General features: G+C 38.8%; 1 protein-coding gene and 1 long non-coding RNA gene across 3 annotated transcripts in view; both read left to right on the forward strand.

Annotated features, from left to right (window-relative positions):
* The first annotated feature begins 434 nt into the window (after window positions 1-434).
* On the forward strand, window positions 435-1,930 carry LOC105023812. 2 transcript variants are annotated; one of them, XR_004576256.1, is made up of 4 exons: window positions 435-460; window positions 744-778; window positions 878-946; window positions 1,175-1,930. It is a non-coding gene; the product is annotated as an uncharacterized LOC105023812 (long non-coding RNA). The 2 variants fall into 2 exon arrangements; XR_829006.4 differs by having other exon boundaries at window positions 441-778.
* Window positions 1,931-19,726: 17,796 nt separating this feature from the next.
* Window positions 19,727-24,740, forward strand: part of b3gat1a (beta-1,3-glucuronyltransferase 1 (glucuronosyltransferase P) a) — a 123,291-nt gene continuing 118,277 nt past the window's right edge. The window contains exon 1 of the mRNA XM_010893284.5: window positions 19,727-19,889. The gene's annotated coding sequence lies outside the window, so the exon portion shown is untranslated. The remainder of the gene's footprint in view (window positions 19,890-24,740) is intronic.

Here is a 24,740-nt window from a genome sequence, read left to right on the forward strand (position 1 = left end):
GCTTGTAATTGGTTTGGAGAATGTTGTGCCGTAGACACAATAATAACATCCTGATAACAAACCTATGAATTTGGTAAAATCCCCAGTGGAAGGTTTGATGGATGCTCGCTGAAGGAATGTGGTAATTTCAGGTGGCATGTTGAGGAAACAACAGCGGGGAAGTGAAGAAAAAGATAAATTACATTACACCATGGTAGATCCTGATAACTTTAGCAAACGTTACCTTGCAAAGTTTCAATGTCAGGTCCTGGCTGGGGGCATCTAGGCATCTCTATGCGCCTGGGGGCCACAGTCAGGGCCTGACCACAGAGGTGTCTCTAGGCATCTCTGCACTGCCATTTGGTTGTCCCCATCTAGAGGCAGCTGCCCCACATTGCCTCTAATTGGGGACCCTATTTAAGTTGTCATTTTGACTCTTTGTGTTGTGGATCATTGTTTGTGCCAGTCGTGGTTGCTTAATGTATGCTGCAACAAGTTTGTTTGGTTGTGTGTCGTTTTGTTTTGTTGATGGAGGAAAGATATTGAAAAGATGTATTTTAGCTCTGCACCTTGTGCCTTCCCACAACTGTGACAGCCAATCAACCAATTCAAACAAAATCTGTTGATTGATTACATTTATATTGAATATCTAGCCAAAAACATGTATACAGTATATATTGCAATGGGAAGCTTCTTTATTAAATTTTGTTCATAAGAATTTCATTTTATTTTGTGGCTTTTTTTTGCTAATCTTTACCCTGCAGGGAACTCCAGAACCTATCTTTCACCTTCTTCACAGGTAGAGATTTAAACTGTTATAAAAAATTTTACACAAAGAACATTTAAAGCAGGTGAATGGGCTTGTTTATGGTCTTGTTTTTCCGCTTCTGAAACAAAGCTTTGCCATTGATAAGAAAACCTTTTTACCTACAAAATGATGGAATCAAGCAGGTATTACAATGTTCAGGTAAGATACATGTCTTTTGAATTATAAAATATGTACTGTATGTTTTGTTTACACAAAGAGAATGTCACATTCAGTGTAACATCCAGTTGCAAACATTGCAGAGCTCTTTGAAATCCGTATCCCACAGATGTTTAGCCATATGTGCAGTATCACCAGAGCATGGATAAAGCCACAGGATTTTACAGCATTAAACTTGTTTTATCTCAGCTTTGCTGTGTTTTCTTGCAGTGGGAGATTACCGCTCACAGAAGAAACCCACCATCTGTCTGCCGGCCCACAGAATGGGGGATGTTTCTCTATCTCCTTATGGAAAATACAAGTACTGTATATAAAGCCTGCTCTGTAAGAAAACACACTGCATGTGTCAAAGTACAGGCCTACTGTATTAATATGTACATACTAGGAATCACCAAGAATATATTTAATGCCTTCTCTTTATGGAAAACACTAAAACTGTGTATAAAGCCTGAACTGTGGATTTCATGTTGTCTACATCAAAGGGCATAAGCCTAATGTATTGATAGTAGTTATATGGGGAATCATCAATAACACATTGAATGCCTGATATGAAAACAAATGTTGTCTTTGTATTTCTCATTTAAAATGAAAGTGGTTTCACGTTTTAGTCGTTCAACCATTTATATTTTGTTCAACTATTTAACGGTATCACCAACCATGTAAGACGAGTACAGGTGAAATGGTTTTGGCAAAGAAAAATCATCTGCATCATCTAAATACTGTCCATTGGGGAACATAAAACAAAGTATTCAATTGTAATTGAAATGCCAGTATTGTTGAGTTTTCTCTAATAAGAAGGAAAATCCTGAGGACTACATATGAGCCTAGACGTGGACTTCACTGTACCTTCCTCTCCATGACACACAAAAGAACACATCACTCTATCCTTTATGTGAAAGGTTGAAAAGCACTCGTTTGGCTGTAAGTAAAGTTACAATCCGGAATCTACAACTTTTTTCTCAAAGTAGCAATCAAGTTGCCAGCAAGATATTATTGGATAAAATGTTCAGCAATTTTGTTTGATCCATGATCTGGTTCACCTGGAAACATCTTCCAGTGCAATACAATCAGGGGCTTGACATTCATGTAGTGAACTTCATAGCCGATATTTTGTCCCATTATAAAATCTATTCTCCTTGGAACAGAACAAGCTTGACAAGAAGTGTAAGGCTGCTGAATGCCGAAATGCCAAAGTGATGCTTTAGTTTATTTTCTAATTTTTTTTGCTGCTTTGCAAATCTGTAATTATTATATATTTTTTCCAACTTGTTGGTCTTGTCACAGCAGACTAATAGTGTACAATATCAACTTTAATTTACTGTTATGGCCAAAATATTAATTGCATTTCCACATTCAATTTGTAGATGAACTGTAATGTGTCAGTGCGAGTCTTTTGTGCCACCATTCTCTCATAAATGGCATAGCATGTTTCTTTTTTTTAAGAAAGGATTAAGCAAATCCTGTTTTAGGCACTTTATGTCATAGTTTATGTCATAAGACATTGTGTTGGGTGGACCACAACAGTATTATAATGTACACTCAGTGGCCAGTTTATTGGGGACACCCATCTATTGCAGTGAATGGGATGATATACCTAATAATCTGGCCACTGCGATATGCTTTAGAGAAATAATATAATATTAATTTATTTCATAAGACAAGGCAACAGTCCAGCTTGCTTACAATAAAGGCACTATTTGTGTTATTAGAAGAAATGTACCACAAATAGGTCCATATTTCTTTGATGATAAATCTAAATGAGGAGTGAGAGCGGAAAACATGAGGACACATGAACAGCATGTAATTTAAGGTGATGACAGATATACATTGATACATTGACAGATACACAGTTTTCCTAAATATAGCTTTGTATAACATAGTATAGGCATTGCAACCCTCTAATTAGGTGAGTGACATTAAAAGGGGAATAACAAGGAATATCTACAATTTGGATATGGTACATAAATTGCAAAACAAGTAATTGTTGGACTGTCTCTCTATAGATGCATATCTTTCACTCAGGGAGAGCAGGGTGGAGCTAGTGCAAATTCGCCCTGGTCTAACATATCAAATGCCTGCTTGTTAGCTTGTACAGTAAGCTCATGAGCCCATCTTTGGAGGACCTCTAAAGGTAACTTTAAAACCTGCAACTGATCTTTGTCACATAAAATATACACAGCATGTACCACAATCGATTGAGGTTGCTTAATATTGGGTTTCTGCTGAGACAGATCATTAGCTTTTCACGTAGATACTTGTCATTTCACAATGTGTTCTATCACATCACATTATTGGATGAATAGCAACATAACCAGATGACACTGCACTTGTGCTAGCTCAACCCTTCTCTTCCTGAGTGAGAGGGTTACGTGCATTAAAGAAACTGTCCAACAATTTTATTCAAGTAATTTATGAACATAGTTGATGTAGAACAGAAAACCAGCAGGCACTGGATCTCATATAGTAAGTAAAGTGAACGTATAGTTCTGTAAATTTACTGAGCTAATTGAAAGTCGTGGACAATAGTAATGTGTCATAAGATTCTCTACATCCTTCAGTTTGGAGACAACATGCATTGATCATATTAAAAAAAGTTAACCAATAGATTTTTCCACTGGAAAGACAATTTATTTTCAAATTTGAGTTACAGATTACTTTTTTTTTATTCGTTTCCTCAAATCAGTGATGGAAAGGGTGAATTCCACCAGTAATTTATGTGCTGACACCTTCCAAAGCATATTACTTCATACAATTTTAATTTTCCATGGATATAGGATGAAAGCAGAGGCATCTGTGCAGCAAATAATACCTTTTTTTTCCCCCCAGCAGATGAAAGCCCCTTCACTTATAATTTGACCAATTAGCTAGTAAGTGCCAGGATACCTGAGAAGTCAGGGGCCTCAAAGTGGGAAAACTACATAGTCAATTTCGACCATATAGCAACATCAAACCAAAACACAATGACATGGTGAAAAACAATAGACACTGCAGAAGAAATCAAGTAGCAGGATGTGACTAGCATTGAGTTCCAGACCTTTTGTCTGATAGTTACGGTAATTGAGCTTGTGTTGAAAACACAATCCTATCTCTGACGTCTGTCTTTTTTTTAAGCGGTGGAGGACAGAGGAAGCAGCACAAGAAGTGCAAAGAGGGAATGGTTCTGGATTTCCTGTAAGCCATGCTCCAACTGATCTCGCTGGCTCTTTGTCTTGCTCATCATGACTCTGGTGCAGCCTGCAGCAGTTGCCTCCTGCATCCCTCACTTTGATATGCTATTGAAAATATTCTGAAGAGGCTCCTCGCTGAGTACATGTCTTTCTTTGGACCGATAAGAGCCTCGAGCCTCCGTGAAAGCTTTTCATTAGCATTTCATTATTTAAGTAGTTTTGCGGCATGCCTTTGTTTGGTCAGCAGTGTTCACACTGAGGCCTTTATCTTTACAGGAGGTAGCTTCCATTCCTAGTGTAACATTACAGAGCATCGGTTAGACAATGTCTGTACTGAGGTCAATTAGTGCTATCTAGATGTACCTCTGAGATTTCAAAATCTCAGTTTCACAGCTGGTTAGGATTGCTGGGATGTAGACACACATCACCTCGAATATTTGGAGCTGTATCAATGACAGGTGAAAAGAGATCTTCACATGCAATATTTAAATCATTACTGGAAGAGATATCTCTTCTGATACATTCAAATAAAAGAAACTACTTTCTTCTTCTGTCTCTCTTTGCTTTTTTCTCTCCCATTTTCTCATTTTAAATTTTTGTCTCTCCAACTTTGACTTTGGGTTTTGGCCTTTTAGGCATTATTATTGTTTCAAAAATGCTTAGTTCATTAAGTGTTATATTGCAATGTAACCAGTGTTTGCCTTTTAATGTTGCTGTGTTTCAGTGTGTGAAGCTATTTGAATTATTAGACCATTCTCATCATTCTTTCTGTCATGTCTCATGTTGGTTGCTTGCAGTGTTCTACTTGTGAATACTTACAAGTCAATAAAAATTGTATTGTGAATACTTTTTGCTTAGTCCTGTACTGGGTTCAATAAGTTCAACAATTGAGACATGATCATGAATATGAAAAACCCAGTAGAACATTCCCAAACCTCCCATTTGTCAACAATAGGATCACTTCCCTTCCCAAAAACAAAGAAGCAGCTCTCACACAATTTTGTGTGAACACAATTAATATATCTCCATTTGGTCTTATACCTCTTTAAGATGTCTTGCCATTTGGCAAACATTTACCTGTACAAAACAGTGCATGACATATAATATATAATTAAACCTGTCAGAGATTTCAATCATTTATGGGACACAGTCCAAACAGCAATCCAATAGCTTATTAACATTACAAGAGAAAGAATGAAATGCTACACAGCCATTAGTTTGCATAATCATTTCCACAGAGTTTGAATTTCCTTGGCATTTTCAAGACTATGCAGCATTGTGAGTGTCAATTGAGGGAAAATCCAACGATATGTGGGCACGCTGCACAGAAACTTGATAAGAGTTCCAACACAGTTGTCATCACACTTGCAAACCTGCGGGGAGGCTTAATCAAAAATGTGTCTCATGCTATCTCAGAAGGTTGGGTCACAAGCTATCAATTTCTGTAAGTTTACACAACAAAGTAACCTAGCGTCTCGAGGCTTCTTCAGTATGTCTCGGAAAATTTTTCACAATGTTAATAAGCTATAATGTACTGAATAACTGGAATATTACTGTCACTGGCTGGTTTGTTTTCACCCTGGTTTTGTTCCATTCAGTCCAAGCACTAGTAGTCCAATATAATACACATTACAGCACTGGTTTGAGGTGCCAGATGCCTCTTCACACTCAGTCCCCGTCCCAATGACATCTCTTTCATTCCACTATACAGTAGGTTGTCTTGTTGAACTCAACAGTGCTTTCTTGTTCTTGTGACAAACATGTGATGGCATTTAATGTTTAGCTTTGTCTATTTATTGCTCAACAGAAAATAACAAAATATTTGGCATTGACATTGCATAGCCTGGTTCGAAACATGATGAGTCAAAAATTAATCAAGGTATCTAGTGTATTTTATAAAGCCCTTTTTACAACAACAGTTGTCAAATAGTGCTTATATAGATACTCAGCCTGAAACCCAAAAGAGTAAGCAACAACAAGAATTAAAGCAGAGTGGTTAGGAAAAACTCCCTAGTGGGGTCGTAACCTAGAAAGGACTCTGAGGAGTGGTCAGTCCTCTTCTGGCTGTGCCAGGGGACGATTTTAAGACTACATGACCTTTTGGGCCACAGTGTTTTTGCAGGTTTAGATGACCAGTGGGTCAGTATATGCAGGTGGGCTGTGTTTGGAGTCTTCAGGCAGAATCCAGATCAGCTGCACAACGAGGTGGACAAGGGACACATACACACGTATTTGATCATCTGCACAAAGGTAAAGTCAAAGGCCCTTTGGGGTGTAACTGCCAGTGCAGATAAAGGGCCGGAAAATGGTTTGCTCAGAAGGAAAATTCCGGTGAGTTTCCTCCTGTCAGGGCATCCGCTGCATGGGTGAGACAAAAGGGGCTGAATGAACTGACTGAGAGGCAGTGGGTGGCTAACAGTAACGCCGGGGCACTTGGGAATGATACACTGTCATATTCATAACAGACACCACTGAGAGGTGTGGAGATAGTACAGACAGGGAAAAGCCATGAGCCATTACAACAGGAGCCAAGGTTGGTAATTATTTCCACTACTGAACTGTTCCCTGATCCAAAGAACATACATTATTTTCTCACTCTATTAACTTGACCATTAAAAGCTATAGTTTAGTGAACATAGAACACATTGTCTCATCTCTATCTGCAGTGTGTGTTCCTGATGGTAAATAGCCATCTGTTCATATTTTATCTCTGGTCCTATTCTGCCTGGCCTCCTTCCCTGTAGCATAACACATTTATCCTCCTGAAATTCACTTCACCAGTGTTATAACAAACTGAAGGGCTTCTGATGTGCATGAGATGACACATCTTGCTTTTCGACTTTAGTAAAACTGCCGAGCAATGGTTTCAACGCCATAATCGCATATTTAAAATCACAAAATTGGAAACCAGAGGAAAGTTACATTTAAAAAAAAATATGTATATAAAACATTGCCAGGATCTGTCAAATCCTCTTGTTCACAGTTGCTGAAGGACTTCTCCCTACTTTCATCTTATTTTGTTTGTACTATTAAATGTCTCATTATCAAAAACTCAGCTGCCCGCCTCCTCACATTTCTCCTGTCTTCCAAGACTTGCGTTGGCTCCATGTGAAGCAGAGGATAGACTTCAAAGTGCTTCTCTTTACATACCTGTCACTGCTCCCCCAGCACCATTGCCCATGCCACTCTATGCTCCTCTGACTTAGGCCTCCTGAATGTCCCAAAAATAATCACTGCAGCATACGAGACCTGGACTGGATTACTGCAGGGGCTTACCAGGGCTGTTGTCCTTGGGCCCAAGCCCATAGAGGGACTGGAAAGCAGAGAAACAAACATACATATGAGATTTTTTTTTTAAATCAGTGAGCAAGGTTTCAATTTGAACTACACGTTGTGACTATGGACACAGAATCCAGCGTTTGCCTCTGGATGGGTCCTAGATCTATTTTGACTGTTAAACTCCTGGGTATCTTATTGCCTGCCAGTGCTCATTTGGATGCATACCACAATTTGGTGATTATATTTCTTGAGGATGTATATTTGTCTCTCCCAAGTTTCTGAATACAGTTGGGACAAATCCACGACAATCATGCTTCAAGCCACTTGCTTTTGTGAGGCTTGGAGCGTCATGGAGCAATCCATGTGTGGTGAAGAGCATTGGTTAAGCATCGCCCGGGGTAGTAGGGGCTTTTATGCACCACGTTTGGCATTATGATTATGGTAAATATCTGCTCCTGTCTTGTCATAGATTGAATAAAACTCTCCATGTTGCGTTGTGTGGTTGTTTGCATTGTGATCCCGTACTCACAGTAGACTGGAATGATTATGTACCATGTTCCGTGCAGCCATGCACTGATGCAATAAACATATTTTCCTATATAATGATCCTGATAATTTATTTTAGATAGATAGCAATGCTATCAGGATTTAGATAAAATAGCTAGCAATGCTAACTTTAGTTAGGAATGATTACGTTATAGTGTATCAAAAATTATGATAAAGTGTTTAGCTAGCTAGTGAATGCCATCTTACAAATGGTAGCAGGTTTTAAATCTTCTTGTTGACCAACTATTGACAATGAGTTTTTTCTTCTTCAACAGACCAACATCAGCCTGGGCCATGGATGGGGGGTACTAATTAAAGGAGGACAAAGATGTGGGTCTTGATACCCAAGAAGGTCAAGTTTGGGGTAGAACTGTAAGGCAATTGACCAGAAGACTGAGAGAGCACTGAGAGATTGTCTCAGTATGAGCAGGATGTTCGTGCATCCATGGTTTTATCTGATTTACCATTCTGCGATGACATCTACTCTAATTTTGACCAGGTGCGACAGTTTCATGAATCACACTTACAGATCATCGTAAGTCTCTCCAAACATTCGAATCTGAGATCTTTTCTGAGTAGGTTTCATAAATGAGGGCCATTTTTTTTTTCCTGTTTTACAGTGATTGGCCAGATTCATACATATGTATAATGCTGAAACCAAATGTTACTCTAACCCAAATTTTACAATAATCCAAATATCGTTGTCAGTGTTTTTAGTAGCTTACTGATAATTTATATACAATGGACTTTCTCAAATCCGTGTAAAGACTCCGATTTCGATTTTGTTTTCCAACCAATTGTACTTTAATTTACGCAAGTAAACCAATTGCAGGAATGCCATCTGCAATCCACTTTTTACCATATTGGTCACACAGGTGCTTTGCAGGACTGTAGAACGGGTTGCAACATTGAGAAGGTACAATAGCAAGTAAAGTCTCTAGAAATTATACACTTGCCTGTATTGCTTCCGATCCCCAAAAAAATAGAAGAAAATACATTTTTGTGAGTGAGTACTGTATACACAAAGCAACCTTCAAAATACAGAAAAAAAGTCAATCCACTGATCATATCCAGTGTACAGAGGAAGTCTGCCTTATATTTCCACTAGACGTGCCAGTCACCCTCACTGGTAGCTATTAAGCCAGAAGGTTCAAGGCACTGGTCTAGCGAATGTGTTTATTCTTTTGTGCTATTTTGCCACAGAAGCAAACGGGTCTGTGTATGGAATGCAATAACTAAAGCTTGAATGGCTGAGTTTGTGAGAGATGAGGAATTTGTAATTCCCTCTAAGAATAATGCTGATAGGACCATTTGCAGGTAAGATATGCTGTGTGTCGACAGTGACTACACACATGCAATAAATGACATCAATATAGACGTAGTAGTTAGATTCCTCACATAAGTGATCAGGTCCAAAGTATACAGTTGTTCTTTTCCAATCCAAAATAGACAGTAGGCATTTCACTATATTACTCCATTACACCAAACACATTCTTACAGATCTCCACAAGCACATATAATATGAACAGCTTGATTTAGGACTGGGCCATGTGATAGCTTTCATGTTTCTGTTCTGAAGTGAAGTGTAACCGGTCGGTTTCTGCTTCTGCGTTGTGTAATTCGATTAATGACTCTGAGGAAAGCTGACTCTGTTGGATCCTGTTTATTTCGAGTGGTAATGAAAACATGTTTTTCTTGGTGAGTAATATGCCACAGTTGCACTCCCAACCTCACTCTTCCACCAATATAGAAAACAGGTCAGAGTAATGAAAAATAGAAATATACGACATACCTGCCACAGTTGCACTCCCAACCTCACTGAAAGACAGTTAGTAGGCTGTAATCTAACAGTTTGTTTGCTATCTTAACCGAATCCCGCTCATAACCAGCTACTGTAAGCTAACAATTTCGTCTGCAAATGTAATTGTCGAAAATTTCACACAACTGCACATATACATGTTTAAAACATTGATATCATAACAATATGATACATATTAAAGAATTATGTGTAGTTTACAATGTAAGATAGATGTGGATATTTATATAGACCATTGAACATGACATAACTCTTCCACAGATGTAGAAAACAGGAGGAAATGACAGCAGAAGATATACAGTTAGGATAAGGACGTGGGGCATATTGTCCAACCGATATAATTACAGTAAGCAAGAAATATTCTAACAGGTAACCCTCATGTAGATTTTGTGTAATTATATAGAACATCATTCTAACTCTGTTACAGAAGCACAAGCATGTCTGAGGAGTGCACAGGCAAGCCATTGGTGAGACAAGACTGGGGTCAAAGTGACAAACCACCTGTGGATGGGACCTCTGGGCTCAGCTCAGTCATTAGGATGTCTGATGTGCCATCTCTGTCCAACGCCTAAATGTAGATGACAAATACTCTATAATACATAAATGATAGCCATGTTAACTTTCATTAAAACACTACAGGCACTGGATATTGTATCTATAACCATCAGTTAACATTCTTGCTTAGTGATGTTTCTGCCTCCATGATGCTTGTGCTTTGCTCTCTTGAAGCAATGTTTGTAAAAAAGAAAAGGGTGTTTTCATGCAAGATGAGATGAGACTTTTCTTCTGAAAGTCAACATGTTGTGACCATATCTTGGTAAGTGACTAAATGCATCTCGCTTGTAATATGATGTGGAAATTATATCAGTGTGAATAAAACTTTGGGTAAGACTCAAGGAGTTTGCAATTGAGATCTTACCCTGTTTTATTTAGCTTATTTGTTTCATCTTGCATGCCCAGCCGAAAGGCATGTTCTGTGACAAACCACTTGATCTTTGACGAAAAGGGGAACCAAAGCTGAGAGACAATTCTAGCAAGCTAGTAATTCTGCTGGTCCAGGTACTTTGTTCTCCAAAATAACATAGCTGGGTGTCAGTGAGAGGGAGAAAGACAATGTGTTACTAAACACATCAATGGCAATGCTAATACAACCCTGTTTCCAAACAATTTGGGACACTGTGTAAAATAGAAATAAAAACAGAATGTAGAGCTGTGCAAATCATTTAAACCCTATATTTAATAGAAAATAGTACAAAGACAACATATCAAATGTTGAAACTGTGAAATATTATTGTTCCTTGAAAAATGTATGCCCACTTTGAATTTGATGCCAGCAACACATTTCTAAAAAGTTGGGACAGAGGCAACAAAAGACAGAAAAAGTTGTGTAATGCTAAAAAGAAAAACCTGATGGAACATCACACAGCTAGTAGGGTTAATTGGCTACAGGTCAGTAACATGATTGGGTATAAAAAGAGCATCCCAGAGATGATGAGTCTTTCAGAAGTAGATATGGGGAGGGTTTCATCACTCTGTGAAAGACTGCACAGGCAATTAGTGCAAGAATTTAAGAATAATGTTTCTTCACGTAAAATTGCAAAGAGTGTGGGGATGTCATCATCTATGGTAGATTATATCATTAAAAGATTTAGAGAATCCGGGAGATATCTCGGTACACAAGAAAAACAATATTGTATGGCCATGATCTTCGGGCCCTCAGGCGGCACTGCATTAAGACCAGACACGATTCAGTAGTGGAAATCACAGTATGGGCTCAGGAACACTTCCGAAAACCACTGTCTGTGAACACAGTACATCACTGCATCCACAAATGCAAGTCAGAACTCTACCATGCAAAGAATATACAGCTCCAGAAAAATTAAGAGATAAACCTGATCCAGAAACACCGCCACATTCTCTGGGCCTGAGCTCATTTAAAATGGACTTAGGTGAGGTGGAAAACTGTCCTGAGTTCTGACAAATCAATTTCCTAGTATTATGGATGCCGCGTCCTCCAGACTAAAGTGGAGAAGAACCATCCGGCTTGTTATCAGGGCACAGTTCAAAAGCCAGCATCTGTGATGGTGTGGGGGTGCATTAGTGCACATGGCATGAGTGACTTGCACATCTGTGAAGGCGCCACGAATGCTGAACAATATTTACCGGTTTTGGAGCAACATATGCTGCCATCCAGACATTATCTTTTTCAGAAAAGGCCTTGCTTAATTCTGCAAGACAATGTTAAAACACATTCTGCACTTATTACAACAGAATGGTTCCGTACTGTAGTAAAAGAGTCGGGTGCTGAACTGGCCTGCCTGTAGTCCTGTCACCCATTGAAAACATTTGGTGCATTATGAAACAAAAAATATGACATAGGTGTCCTTGAACTATTGAGTTGCTGAAATCCTATATCAAGCAGGAATGGGATTGTATTTCAATTTCAGAACAACAGCAATTGGTCTCCTCAGTTCCCAAATGCTTACAGAGTATTAAGAATAGGAGATGCAACGTAATAATAACCACGCCCCTGATTCTGGTATCAAATTCTAAATGGCAAAATATTTTTCCTTTATACTAATTTCAATTAAATACAGGGATGAAGTATTTGCACAACATTGCATTTGATTTGTATTTTATGCAGCGTGCCAACTTTTTTGGAAACAGGGTTGTACCTATTTCCTGAGTTCCTGGAGGCAGTACAGATACTAAGACTGCAATGACAATACAACTCTCTCACTCACTCTACGATGCTGCAGCAATATTGATGGTCAAAAGTTAAACGAGGGCTAATTCCTGAATTGTTTAGATTATACTAGGGGCTTGAACTCCATTAAATTAATGAAGTAGCCAAATGTTCAGTAGAAAACAACTTTGCCATAATCATGTCATCAGATGTGTTTAGACAGATGGCAATGGCCAAATGTTGCATATTAATGTCTCTGATGAAGTTTCACTAGTCACACAGCCATTCCAGCTACCTCAAAATGAGCAGGGCATCCACTTCGGCAGCTGTCCATTCCCCATGAATTGGTATATTGAAAGGTTCCTTTGTAAAACAATAGCTAGTTAACAGTAATGTAATTAACAAAAAACTCTAAAAGTTTCATCTTACTATAAGTGAATTTTAGTAGCCCAAGTCAGCCATGGCTTGGCCTATCTATTTATTCCTTTTTTACTCTGTGTTGTGACTTCTGTTGCAAAACTCACTGTGCACTGGTCCTAACGACAACACAAGCTGAATCACTATGCGTGTCAGAAAATACCGAACACTTGTCTGCTTAAAACTACGCTAAGGATTGTGGAAGATGCCCCTTTTGTGACCTATAACCTTCATTCCCTGAGGGAGAAAACAAGGTGCCTCAGTGGGGATACGCACGTTTCAAGGATATCCCTGAACACAAATACAGTCACACCTGATATGGCCCTACAGGTGCGTAGTAGCCGTGAGCCCCACTTTGTGTGCTGTAGAATACAGCACTGCTACAGCTGCTTTCCGCATTACATTAGACCTTCAGAATTACACTCACCTAAAGGATTATTAGGAACACCTGTTCAATTTCTCATTAATGCAATCATCTAATCAACTAATCGCATGGCAGTTGCTTCAATGCATTTAGGGGTGTGGTCCTGGTCAAGACAATCTCCTGAACTCCAAACTGAATGTCAGAATGGGAAAGAAAGGTGATTTAAGCAATTTTGAGTGTGGCATGGTTGTTGGTGCCAGACGGGCCGGTCTGAGTATTTCACAATCTGCTCAGTTACTGGGATTTTCACGCACAACCATTTCTAGGGTTTACAAAGAATGGTGTGAAAAGGGAAAGACATCCATGCTAGAGGTCAGAGGAGAATGGGCCAACTGATTCAAGCTGACAGAAGAGCAATTTTGACTGAAATAACCACTCGTTGCAACCAAGGTATGCAGCAAAGCATTTGTGAAGCCACAACACACACAACCTTAAGGCGGATGGGCTTCAACAGCAGAAGACCCCACCAGGTACCACTCATCTCCACTACAAATAGGAAAAAGACGCTACAATTTGCACGAGCTCACCAAAATTGGACAGTTGAAGACTGGAAGAATGTTGCCTGGTCTGATGAGTTTCGATTTCTGTTGAGACATTCAGATGGTAGAGTCAGTATTTGGCGTAAACAGAATGAGAACATAGATCCATCATGCCTTGTTACCACTGTGCAGGCTGGTGGTGGTGGTGTAATGGTGTGGGGGATGTTTTCTTGGCACACTTTAGGCCCCTTAGTGCCAATTGGGCATCGTTTAAATGCCACAGCCTACCTGAGCATTGTTTCTGACCATGTCCATCCCTTTATGACCACTATGTACCCATCCTCTGATGTCTACTTCCAGCAGGATAATGCACCATGTCACAAAGCTTGAATCATTTCAAATTGGTTTCTTGAACATGACAATGAGTTCACTGTACTGAAATGGCCCCCACAGTCACCAGATCTCAACCCAATAGAGCATCTTTGGGATGTGGTGGAACAGGAGCTTTGTGCCCTGGATGTGCATCCCACAAATCTCCATCAACTGCAAGATGCTATCCTATCAATATGGGCCAACATTTCTAAAGAATGCTTTCAGCACCTTGTTGAATCAATGCCACATAGAATTAATGCAGTTCTGAAGGCGAAAGGGGGTCAAACACAGTATTAATTATGGTGTTCCTAATAATCCTTTAGGTGAGTGTATATATTGGAAGTAAAAATAGGTATTTCAGTTGTCTTTGGATGCATACTTTATATTCAAAAGGCAAAATAGGGAATATTGTTTGTTAGATGAAACCTAATAACAGATCAATATTTTAATAAACTGCAAACATTCATCAGATAGTCACTACAGACATAGATTCTCCTATTTCATTTCTGGTACCTAACATCAGCCTAGATTTGACATGAAAATAAACATTGCTTTTGAAATCAAATTATTGTTATGGCTCAACATATAATTTCTGCAGTTCCAGGAAACAGTGATGTGTTCCTTATATTATGTCAGTGCATGGTGAGTAACAACTCAAAGGCTGGCAGGCGGCTGTCTGTTCCTGTTAAAAGATGGCAGATGATGATTATGATGATGCACATCATAACTCCACAGAGAAGAAAAGTATGACTGCTAAGAAGCTCTGGGAAAGACGCACCACGCACATGCTTGGTATCGATCTCTAACACCCTTTTGTGTGTTGCATTCAGCAAGGACACAAAATTGGGATTTTGTCCTAACAGGATTTTCTTGGCCTTGTGAAAAATGGTCCTCTCCTCTCTCCCTGCATATCTTTAATGCTGTTTTTTTCTCTCCCTAATGACACACACACATACATACTTACACTGCCATTTGGCCGTCTGTGTTCCCTCTCATGATGACAGCTCCCCGTTCAGAGAAAAGAGAGAGTGGATGGCCCATCTGTGATGTGTTGGTATCTGACGCTTTGTCCTTGAATCATGAATGTCAGAATGCTGTTGATCCACTGTCTAATTCCCTGTATGCCAGGGCCCACATTCAACAGATTTACCAAATCTATGTAAATACAGTCAGTCCCCAGACTCAGACATGAAGGCACACTTGCTGTTTTCTCAGACAGCACTACACCGAGGAATGCTGGCCCCTCGTCAACTTGTCTCCACAGCGGACATATAAACATAAGAAACCTCACATACTCACATCTAATAAATTACATAATAATGTGTTATGTAACAAAATGGACATACCGTTATCACACATCATATCCATCATCTCATAATTCACATTTTACAGCTTTGATTTCTATTAGGTGTGCGTATGTTCGTAGTTATGTAGGTACATTTCAAATACGTTGACTCATGCATCCATATACATCCTGTGAGGGTCACAGACATGTTCAAACAAACACCTATGAGTTAGACATCCTCTGAAAGTGACACACTACCACAAAACTCTTAAACATGCAGACACCATTTTAATAAAAGCACCATTCCATTTCACTTTAGTGTATTAGCAACATTCAAGGTTAAATAAAATGTGTTTTACATAGTTGTGTTGCTTTAAGGCTGGGATCCTTAATGTGAACAATTACAGGGTCAACCCACCTGTGTAAAAAACTGAGGGATAGGCTACAACATTTGGAAGAAGCTTATACCTTGAAAAGATGCCTCCAGTGGTAGTTTTTTTTTGAGTGACAGTTCTGTCGGAGCAGTTCTGTCAGAGCCCTTCAAATGTCAGATTATTAAACATCAATGTGCCAATGATGTTGGGGTCTCAGGACTATTTTCAGGAAGTGTGCAACACCATATTAACGCCCTCTCCATCTGTTGCCCTCGCTCTTCTCATGTGAACACCACCCTTATCACATGTCGTGCTCCAGTGTCTTCATGTCCTCCTCTCATTAGGCCAGAAAAATCAACAGATGGCTTGTGAGAACTCACACTCCTCCAAAAAGTGAAAAGGCACTACCCACAGCAATAATGTGCACTGAAAGATTTAAAAGCCCAGATGATAAGCCCTGTGCAAGGCATACTTCTTGAGGTCTGCATGGCTCTTCCTCACTCGTTGCATAATGAACACTTGGGCTACATAAAAGTCTTGACATAATTAACAGATCGGACTCAAATGAAAGGAATTATATGTATACTTACTACACCCGTGACCCTGTTTCAAAGCTCTGCAGATCAAAGCCATAGGCACCATGTACATGCCATATTCATTAACAAGGATCAATGGTCAAGGGGTACATTTACTACCCTTGGATTGTTTTCTTTACACAGTTCACCTCAGAAAATAACAGGTTTGGAAAAATGTCAGGGATAGATGGTTAAACAAAGAATATTTAGAAGTGTATTTATAGTTTGGAATGGAGGCCCCAAAGTTAGATTTTGGTCTTATCATACCAAAGAATATTTTCTTCCATCTGGCCATTATACCATATGATGATGATGTACGTCAGAGGTGGTCCTTCTGACAGGTTCTCCCATTTCTGCAGAGAACCTCTGATGCTCTTTTACACTGGCCATTGGGTTCTTTGTGACCTTCCTGACTAATGCCTTTCTTCCCTGTTTACTTACTCTAGGAAGAGTCTTGATGGTGCCAACATTATTCCATTTCACAATGACGGTGACCACTGTTCTCCTGGAAACTTTAATTGATTTTTCAATATTTTTAGAATCTTCCTCAGATCAATACATCGACAATCTTGGAGATCTGTGGGGGTTTCCTTGGAGATCATGGCTTCATGTTGGGTATTTTCTAGATGTGTCTGCCTTCCTAAATCATATCCAATCAATTGCATTTTGACTAGAATCAAGTTCTAGAGACATTGCAAGGATATTCAAAGGACGAAGGATGCCACTGAGCTGATTTTGAAACAAAATGTCCACTCACCGTTATGATTATCATTTAAAAACGAAGTCCATTCTCCTGTCCTTCTTTATGAAATGGGCAATGTCAGGTTCATATAGCTTGCCTTTTGATTTTAAATCCGGAATAAGTTAGTTGATTGAGTAAGTAAGTTGATTGAGATCAAATCCAGGGCTGAGAGTCAGGCCATCGCCATCATTCCGTACATTCACTGGAAAAAGCTAGTCAGCTACTGTAGCTATTCTCAAGCGTGAGAAAAGTATATGTTTCGCTATTGGCTCTGAATTAGTGACCTATACTTAGGCCCTCTAGATGGCGCTAGAGGGCCTTGAGGCATCATACAATTGTCCCACCTATTACAAGACAATTGTGATTGGTTGATTCTACTGTCATCCAAAATGCTGCTCAAACTGAAGTCAATGTCTATGACGTTGGCTTGTGCCTTCTATTCAAAGCCTGAGGGCCTAGCCAGTGAGCGTTGAGCCCAGCTAGATTATTTCTACCAAGAGTATACCAAAGAAAAATTCTGATTGGATATTTTATTTCTCTTGGATATTAACCCTTCATTTATCAACACAAACTGAAGAAATTCATTAGGAAGATAATTACAATTAACACAAACATTTTAAACAATAATATATAAAAATTATAAACAGATTTTTATCCATCCTTAGGTCCTCTCTGAGGGTGTAGAGGGCCCTGACGGTTCCCCACTGCTTGTAAGTAATAAAACACAGGACTGAATTGACTGGAACAGAAATGTGTTTTTCCCTTTCCAGGGTAAATCGTTTATCCCTGAAAAATGAATATATTTCAGTAAATATTTATCTTGCACCATGTGAAGCAGCCATGTACTTATGACTGAGTCTAAAGCTCTGACGAGATCAAGCCCATATTTCTGCATATCACTCCTCAGTGGAATTTATCATGCAATTGTTAGTTCATCTGAGGACTTTCTCTGCTGCTCTTTGGAGCTTACAATTTTTCAAATATCATAGCATTAATGGCTCTGTTGTCAGTTTCTGTTTGAGTTGATCCACTTGGGAATACTTTCTCTCAACTTTAACATTTGTCCCCACGCTGGAGGGACTATGTCTCCCGGCTGGCCTGGGAACGCCTCGGTGTCCCCCCGGAAGAGCTGGAGGAAGTGTCTGGGGAGAGGGAAGTCTGGGCATCCCTGCTTAGACTGCTGCCCCCGCGACCCGGCCCCGGATGAAGCGGAAGAAGATGATGAACTTTAACATTTGGGCTTATTTGTCAGGCTATCATTTATACTGTCCTTATTAAAATTATATATTTATTTTAGGCTAAAAATACATACACTAAAGAGGTCAGAGGAACCATGGGGGATAGAACACAATAAGTAAAACCTATAATCTAAAATAAATCATTATGGATTGGATGCATATTTTATATTTATTGTGATATGCCCATAATACTTAAGTCCAATTCTATTTGCTTTGTTTTTGCATAACATTTGAAATGGTACATTTCAGGTTGACAAGTGACTGCTAAATTATACTTTTAATTCATATAAGTTATTACTGTAGCATAGCTAGCAGTAATGATATCATGGTTGAAGTAAAAGTTGTTTGCTGTTGTGATTCAGTGGATTGGTGACATTAACATAGTTAATTAGTGTTGACATCCATACCAGCCCCAACATAAATCAACATAAACGCAAATATTTGCCAAATGTAGAAAATTTGAATGGGAGGGAAATTAGTAGATTATCTTTGTATGAAAATTCCATTAGTTGAGTGGAGTTCCATGAATATCCTCACAGCATCTGTTGCATCATCTGCCAATACTAGGCTATTATGACATCACTGTTGGCATGTGTTCCAAATTCTGGGCTCATTGACAAATCATTCATAGTCATGTCTATCGATAAGCCCAGATGATGCAGATCGAGCAACCACCATGGTGTCCTAGCAGAGGCAAACAGAGGATTTAGACAGGTCAGGTCCCTCCTCTGTATTATTAAAATGGCAATTATTCAAAGGTTTAGAGTTAATCAAAGAATTAGAAAGGATAGTTCTCATCTTGTGTAATGTAATTGGGACAGTAAGCTTTTTCTTCTTCTTTTGGCTCTAAACTCTAAATATTTACCTTTGAAATCCAACAATTAGTATGAGTTCAAGGTGTGGTTGATCCAATTTTATTTAGGGTGTTTGTGAATGTATTGGTACATCCCCTTATTTCAGAGGTTGCTCCCCCCTAAATAACGGGACTTTATAAACCGTTTCGCTAAATCACATGTAGTGTCTGCTATTGTTTCTGGTGAAAGGGAAGACCAAAGTGGTGGCAATACAAGTCTACAGTAGGAAGCTATGAGCAGGCTTGGAATTTCGTAATTTAAGGGGCAACGCCAATTGGCCTTCGGCGTCACACAAATGTTTAGGCCACAAAATAAACAACTTGAATTGCTGATAACAAAAAAAAAACATGCATTACAAAAAAAAACATACATTATTCACTTTTTTAAATATCATACTTGAATACTGAATAATCACTTCAGTATTGATGGTTAAGTAACGTGGTAGCTAGCCAGAAAGACCATTACCCAGAAGTATCCTTAAACAAATGTAGTGACTTATTTGTGCGCGGATCAAGTCATTTTTGTCTTTCTTTCACAACAAACGCTGCCATGTCAAGTGATGTCAAACCTAACGGAACTTTCATAAAGCGTTAAGGTGTATTCTCCCACTCTGAAGTCGGAACATTCCCACCTCCCAGTCGCACCTTACAAAACAGAGAGATTTGATTCAGGTAAGCACTAAATAAGTCAGATATCGATCAGTAACTAGCTAGCTTACTTAGCTGCATAGTCCGATCTTGTAGTTGCGAACTACAAACGTGCGAACAGACTGCTGGCTGTAAGATTTTGTCAGTAGCAGGGCAAATGCTACTTTGCCCTGTCGATGACTGTCAAAAATTCACCATTCAAAAGTCTGAATACTCTCCAAGCAATAGAAATGGATATGTAAGTCACTAACATCTGAAGCCAACAGAACTACAAAGGCGCTGCATCTCAGCGGTTTCTGTTTTTGTTCTTAAGCAAACTCAGTATAGAACTGCACATTTGTGTTAATAAGCAGAAAGGGTGAGTTTCATCTGACCTTATAGTTAGGGACTATAGTCTGGCTCAGCACCAAAACTTTTGAATCAGCAAATACTCCTGAGGACAAACAAGAGGACGATGGGGGTGTAGATATCAAGACATTGATTTTCTCTCTCCATGTTTCATTCTGCTTGCTAATTGTAGGGTGATACGCACCTGTGGTGGCTATGTCTGATTTACCTCTTTCACATTCTGGCATGGCAGGCTTGGAGCACGGATGCCTGTTTGTTATTATTGCCCTCATCTGTTTTCTTGATCAATTCCTTCTTACATCTTGTATCTTGTCGATCATTGTTGAGTTCCATCTGTTTGTAACATTATGTTTCAGTGTTGTTATATCTTGTATTTATTAAATATAAGATGTTCTCTCTGAGCCTGTGCCCTGCCTCCCTGCATTCAATGTTACAAGCTACAGCAGTGCAGATCTCATTTCCAGGGCCACCCAACTTTTAAAGTGGAGGTCCTGCCACTGTAGTCTCATGTTTGGAAATGATTCAGTATGGCCAACTGCTATTTCTATAATGAAAAATCCTGCATTGTCTGCTTTGCTTCTCGAAGGGAGGCCTGAGTGCTCTGTTAGGCAGCTACGCTCGCACACCAGTGGCTCTAACCCTCAGGTAAATGTTTCCCCTAGTGGACCTGTTCTAGTCCATGTAAGACACAATGTACTTTTAAGGTTTGTCATGGATTCTTTTGGCCTCCCAGTGGTCTTGGGAATGGTCCCTGGATGTCATCCTCATGTTGGTGGCGATTCAGGGAAACTGCAGACCTGTGATCTATGGTTCAGTTTTGTATAATGTCTCTACTGTTATTCAGTCAACAAGGGCATCCTTTGCGAGGGTACTGTATGCATATAAATGGCAGGTTGTACACTGAAGCCTGGTGTAGAGACGGTATTCTCCCTTCACAGATATCCTCGGAGTACAAAATTACACCAAGAGTTCCTTGAGCAGGGTTGGTCATTTTCATCAATGATGGTTTACCTTGTTGCCTGGGCATTTCATGTGTGCATAATTAGAGCAGCCTCTTGGATGTAATTCTTTGTCTCATGAATGTAAATCAGCCCTAAGAGACCAGATGGTCACTCCCAGTTATATATATTTGCTTGTCATCCAGACTTATTTGTGAATCAACTTACGTCCCCAGGCCAACACACCTGTGGTTGATCACTCTCCACAAACCTGTGGATCGTTGCCTAATCAGTCATGTAGTAGATATTTCTCTTGTGAAAGCAACACTGTGGCCCTATCTGGGGGAGGAAATCAATCCACCCACATTGCCAAGCATCAACCAAAGGGACACCCACCAACCGCAACCAGTGTTGTTATAGACTACATGTAGAAACATATTTTTGTTTGTGAAGAATTCTGATATACTGACAGCACGTGCATTAAGAACTCAGACCGGGTGGCTGTAAGAGATATTTGAAATAGACTTGTGTAAAGGTTAAAAGTGTCTTTAATATAATGTACTTTACGAGGTTACCTAATGTATACCTTGATGTTTTATCTCATGATGGAGGAAATGCTTTTGATCAAGTAGAATAGCCAAATCTGTTTGCTCTTTCTACAGACATGAAGTGTAACATTGGGGAACATTTCATAAAAGGGTTTCAAATTCTTTAAAATGGATCCAAATTGGCCATCAAACCTCTTGACTAAGTTCATAACTCAAATGATGCTCAGAATGAAATGTCTCTATTTGCAGAAGACATCTTCCTCTGTGTAACTTAATCTCAAACCAGTATCCCAGCTCTACTTTACTTTGACTAGCAGATTTGATACCAGTTAATGCAAACCCTCCTCATAGTTATAATATCTTTACTGTCTCAAGCTAATTTTTTTTATTTATTATATTTCTATTATATTTAAGTGTAAACATGCATAAATATGTTAATGGGTATCACCCAGCTTAAATTGTTTTAAAGTTGTTTTAAATACACTAAAATTATACTTAATGTTTAGTTAAAACATATATATATATATATATATATATATATATATATACTTGAATATCTTAAATTCGTACCACGTAATTTATAATAAAGTATACTTTTAGGTGGTTGACTAGGATTAACTGTATTTGAAGTAAGTTGCATTAAATACAGATAGTGTATTGCAATTTAATCTTCTGACTGTTACAATTTTATATATTCATATTTTTAATATACTTTTACTAACGATTTAACTGATTCACAATATAAATTAATGTTTTTTAATATATTACAAGTTTACTTATAGTAACGTAATTGTATACTTGCAGTTTATTGTGAGTATGATAGAAATGGCATTAAACACCACAGAAGGACATTCTAAATATATATAAGTTACATTGATTATGCATTTAAAACCGCTATTGAAGAGTCTGAAATTGCACTTAAGCGTGTCTCAAGTAGCCCTCCAGTACAAGTGGTTTAACATGTAGAGTTCCCTAAATGGTAATCAAATCTTTATGGCTAAAGTATAACAATCGGCAGAGGTTGTTTTGAAAACGGTATACTTTTTACAGGACATGGCTGTGTGCATGTTTCTTATGCCATATTGAAGAATTATCCAATTAATTTGGCTATACCACTAAAGGGATAAGCACTATTGAAATTAGAATTCAGGATAAATCCTTAGACTGACCAAAAATCTGCATAACATGTCCTGGGAACAGAGCATACCAGGCTGCATTATATCAAAACCCTTATAACAGGTACCCCAAATAACCCCATATACTATAGAGCAGTATTGACAATGTGTCGATTTTGAATATAGAATACTTACAGTGTAAAAAATCAAGAAACCAGGTAAGCCTAGTTCAGCCGGCACGCAATAGAAAATGTTGCCACCTCGAGAGTCGAACCCAGCTCGCCCCCACGAGGATGGCTGTGTCATTAACCACTACACCACTGATGTGTGGCCAGTGTCGTAATATTGTTCAGACTTTGATGCAGAAATTAATTAAAGAAATGGGTCAAGTAACTTAAAAATCCAAATGTAGCTTTTTCAAAGGTGACTGCAGATGCTGTTTTCAGTGACATAGTCTAGGGCAGAGTACAAGAAGATAGTGCAAGGCAGTGAATTTGCCAGGGATGATATCAAATTGTTATGGAATCAAAATACCAAATATGGCCAATTCAGTGTTGGGTCACAGAGTTAGTAGCGAAAGAACACAGGTGTATAATTTGTGTACCATGCTGGTTTGGGTAAAAGAAACCTAACATGTTTACTCTCTTAACTCCATTTGTGACTGAGCTTTTGTCACTGGAAAAAAGATGGCATTAGATGGAGAGATGAACAAAATAGAGAGCACTTATCTACTTATCCTCATATGCAGTTGTGATTCTGTTGCACAGCTACTGTTCAGAAGTACAAAACAATTTAATGACGCAATGATGGGTGTTATAGGTCCTTCGCCATTGATGAAGCTCGACAAGTTTCAAATGATAAAAGGCTTTGTACCAGAGTACCAGCACAGTCTGTCTGTCTTGGTGTCACCAGACAGTTGTCAGCTCTGTGGTTTGATTCCACCAACCATGGCACTAAAACTGACATAGTTGACAGGCAGTTGATTGCAATCCAGCCTCTTGTATATTTGACAAGAACTCCACAATCAGTAAAGTATAGAAAATACTAGCAAGCCTCTGATTGGTGGTCTTTCTTTTTTTTTCACTCTTCCAGTGTTGAATATTATTTTACTTACTGGAATCAGAAATACTGGAATTACCTTTTTCTTTTAGTTTTTGGTATCTACGTCCTCCTTCAGGAAATGCTGAAACTGAAAGACATGGACTTGAATTGGCATTGAAAATAATTGTAATAGATTTCCAGAGATTGTATGGAACAGCAAATGTGCCATTTTAATATACATTTGTAAACACACATTCCAGATAGTGTAAGAAACTGGGTCCTGCTTTGGGCATCCTCCACATTTTCATTTTATTCTTTCAATGGGAAACGTACATAATTCAATGGAACCACCCATGTACCTGTCCAGATAGTAAAAACAATTTTGAAGTGAAGGCTGAAACCTGCATGACAAATGCAAATGAGAATGTGATAGAACCACTTGTGAAGTTGGTCTATGACCTTCAAAATACCAGTTCATCAAATGGTAAATCAGAATGCCTTTCTGAAACCCAAAGGGTTTTTGGTAAGCATTTTGTTCAGGACGATGTATTTGTTCTGCATGTGCTTGCAGTTGAACAACTAATGGGTCTTAGAACTTGTAAAGTCAAAGTGGGAAATGTGTACTGACTAACAGTTAAATATATCATCCAGACTTCTGCATGATATTTCAGAGTCTGACAGCATAATTGCGGTACATGGCTAATTTTTCAATAGAATATGTGTTTTTGTTGAGTTAAAGGACAAAGCGTATGTCATTCCACTGCCAAATAATTTGGAGAGTGACTAAATGGACCAGACTATAGCTTTAACAGGCGTAATTATTTGCTAAATGGGTGCTGTAAATATTAACTCACTGAAAGGATTGTTTTTCACAGACACTCTTAT

This window comes from Esox lucius, chromosome 1 (assembly GCF_011004845.1).
Source record: "Esox lucius isolate fEsoLuc1 chromosome 1, fEsoLuc1.pri, whole genome shotgun sequence".
Taxonomy (NCBI): domain Eukaryota; kingdom Metazoa; phylum Chordata; class Actinopteri; order Esociformes; family Esocidae; genus Esox; species Esox lucius.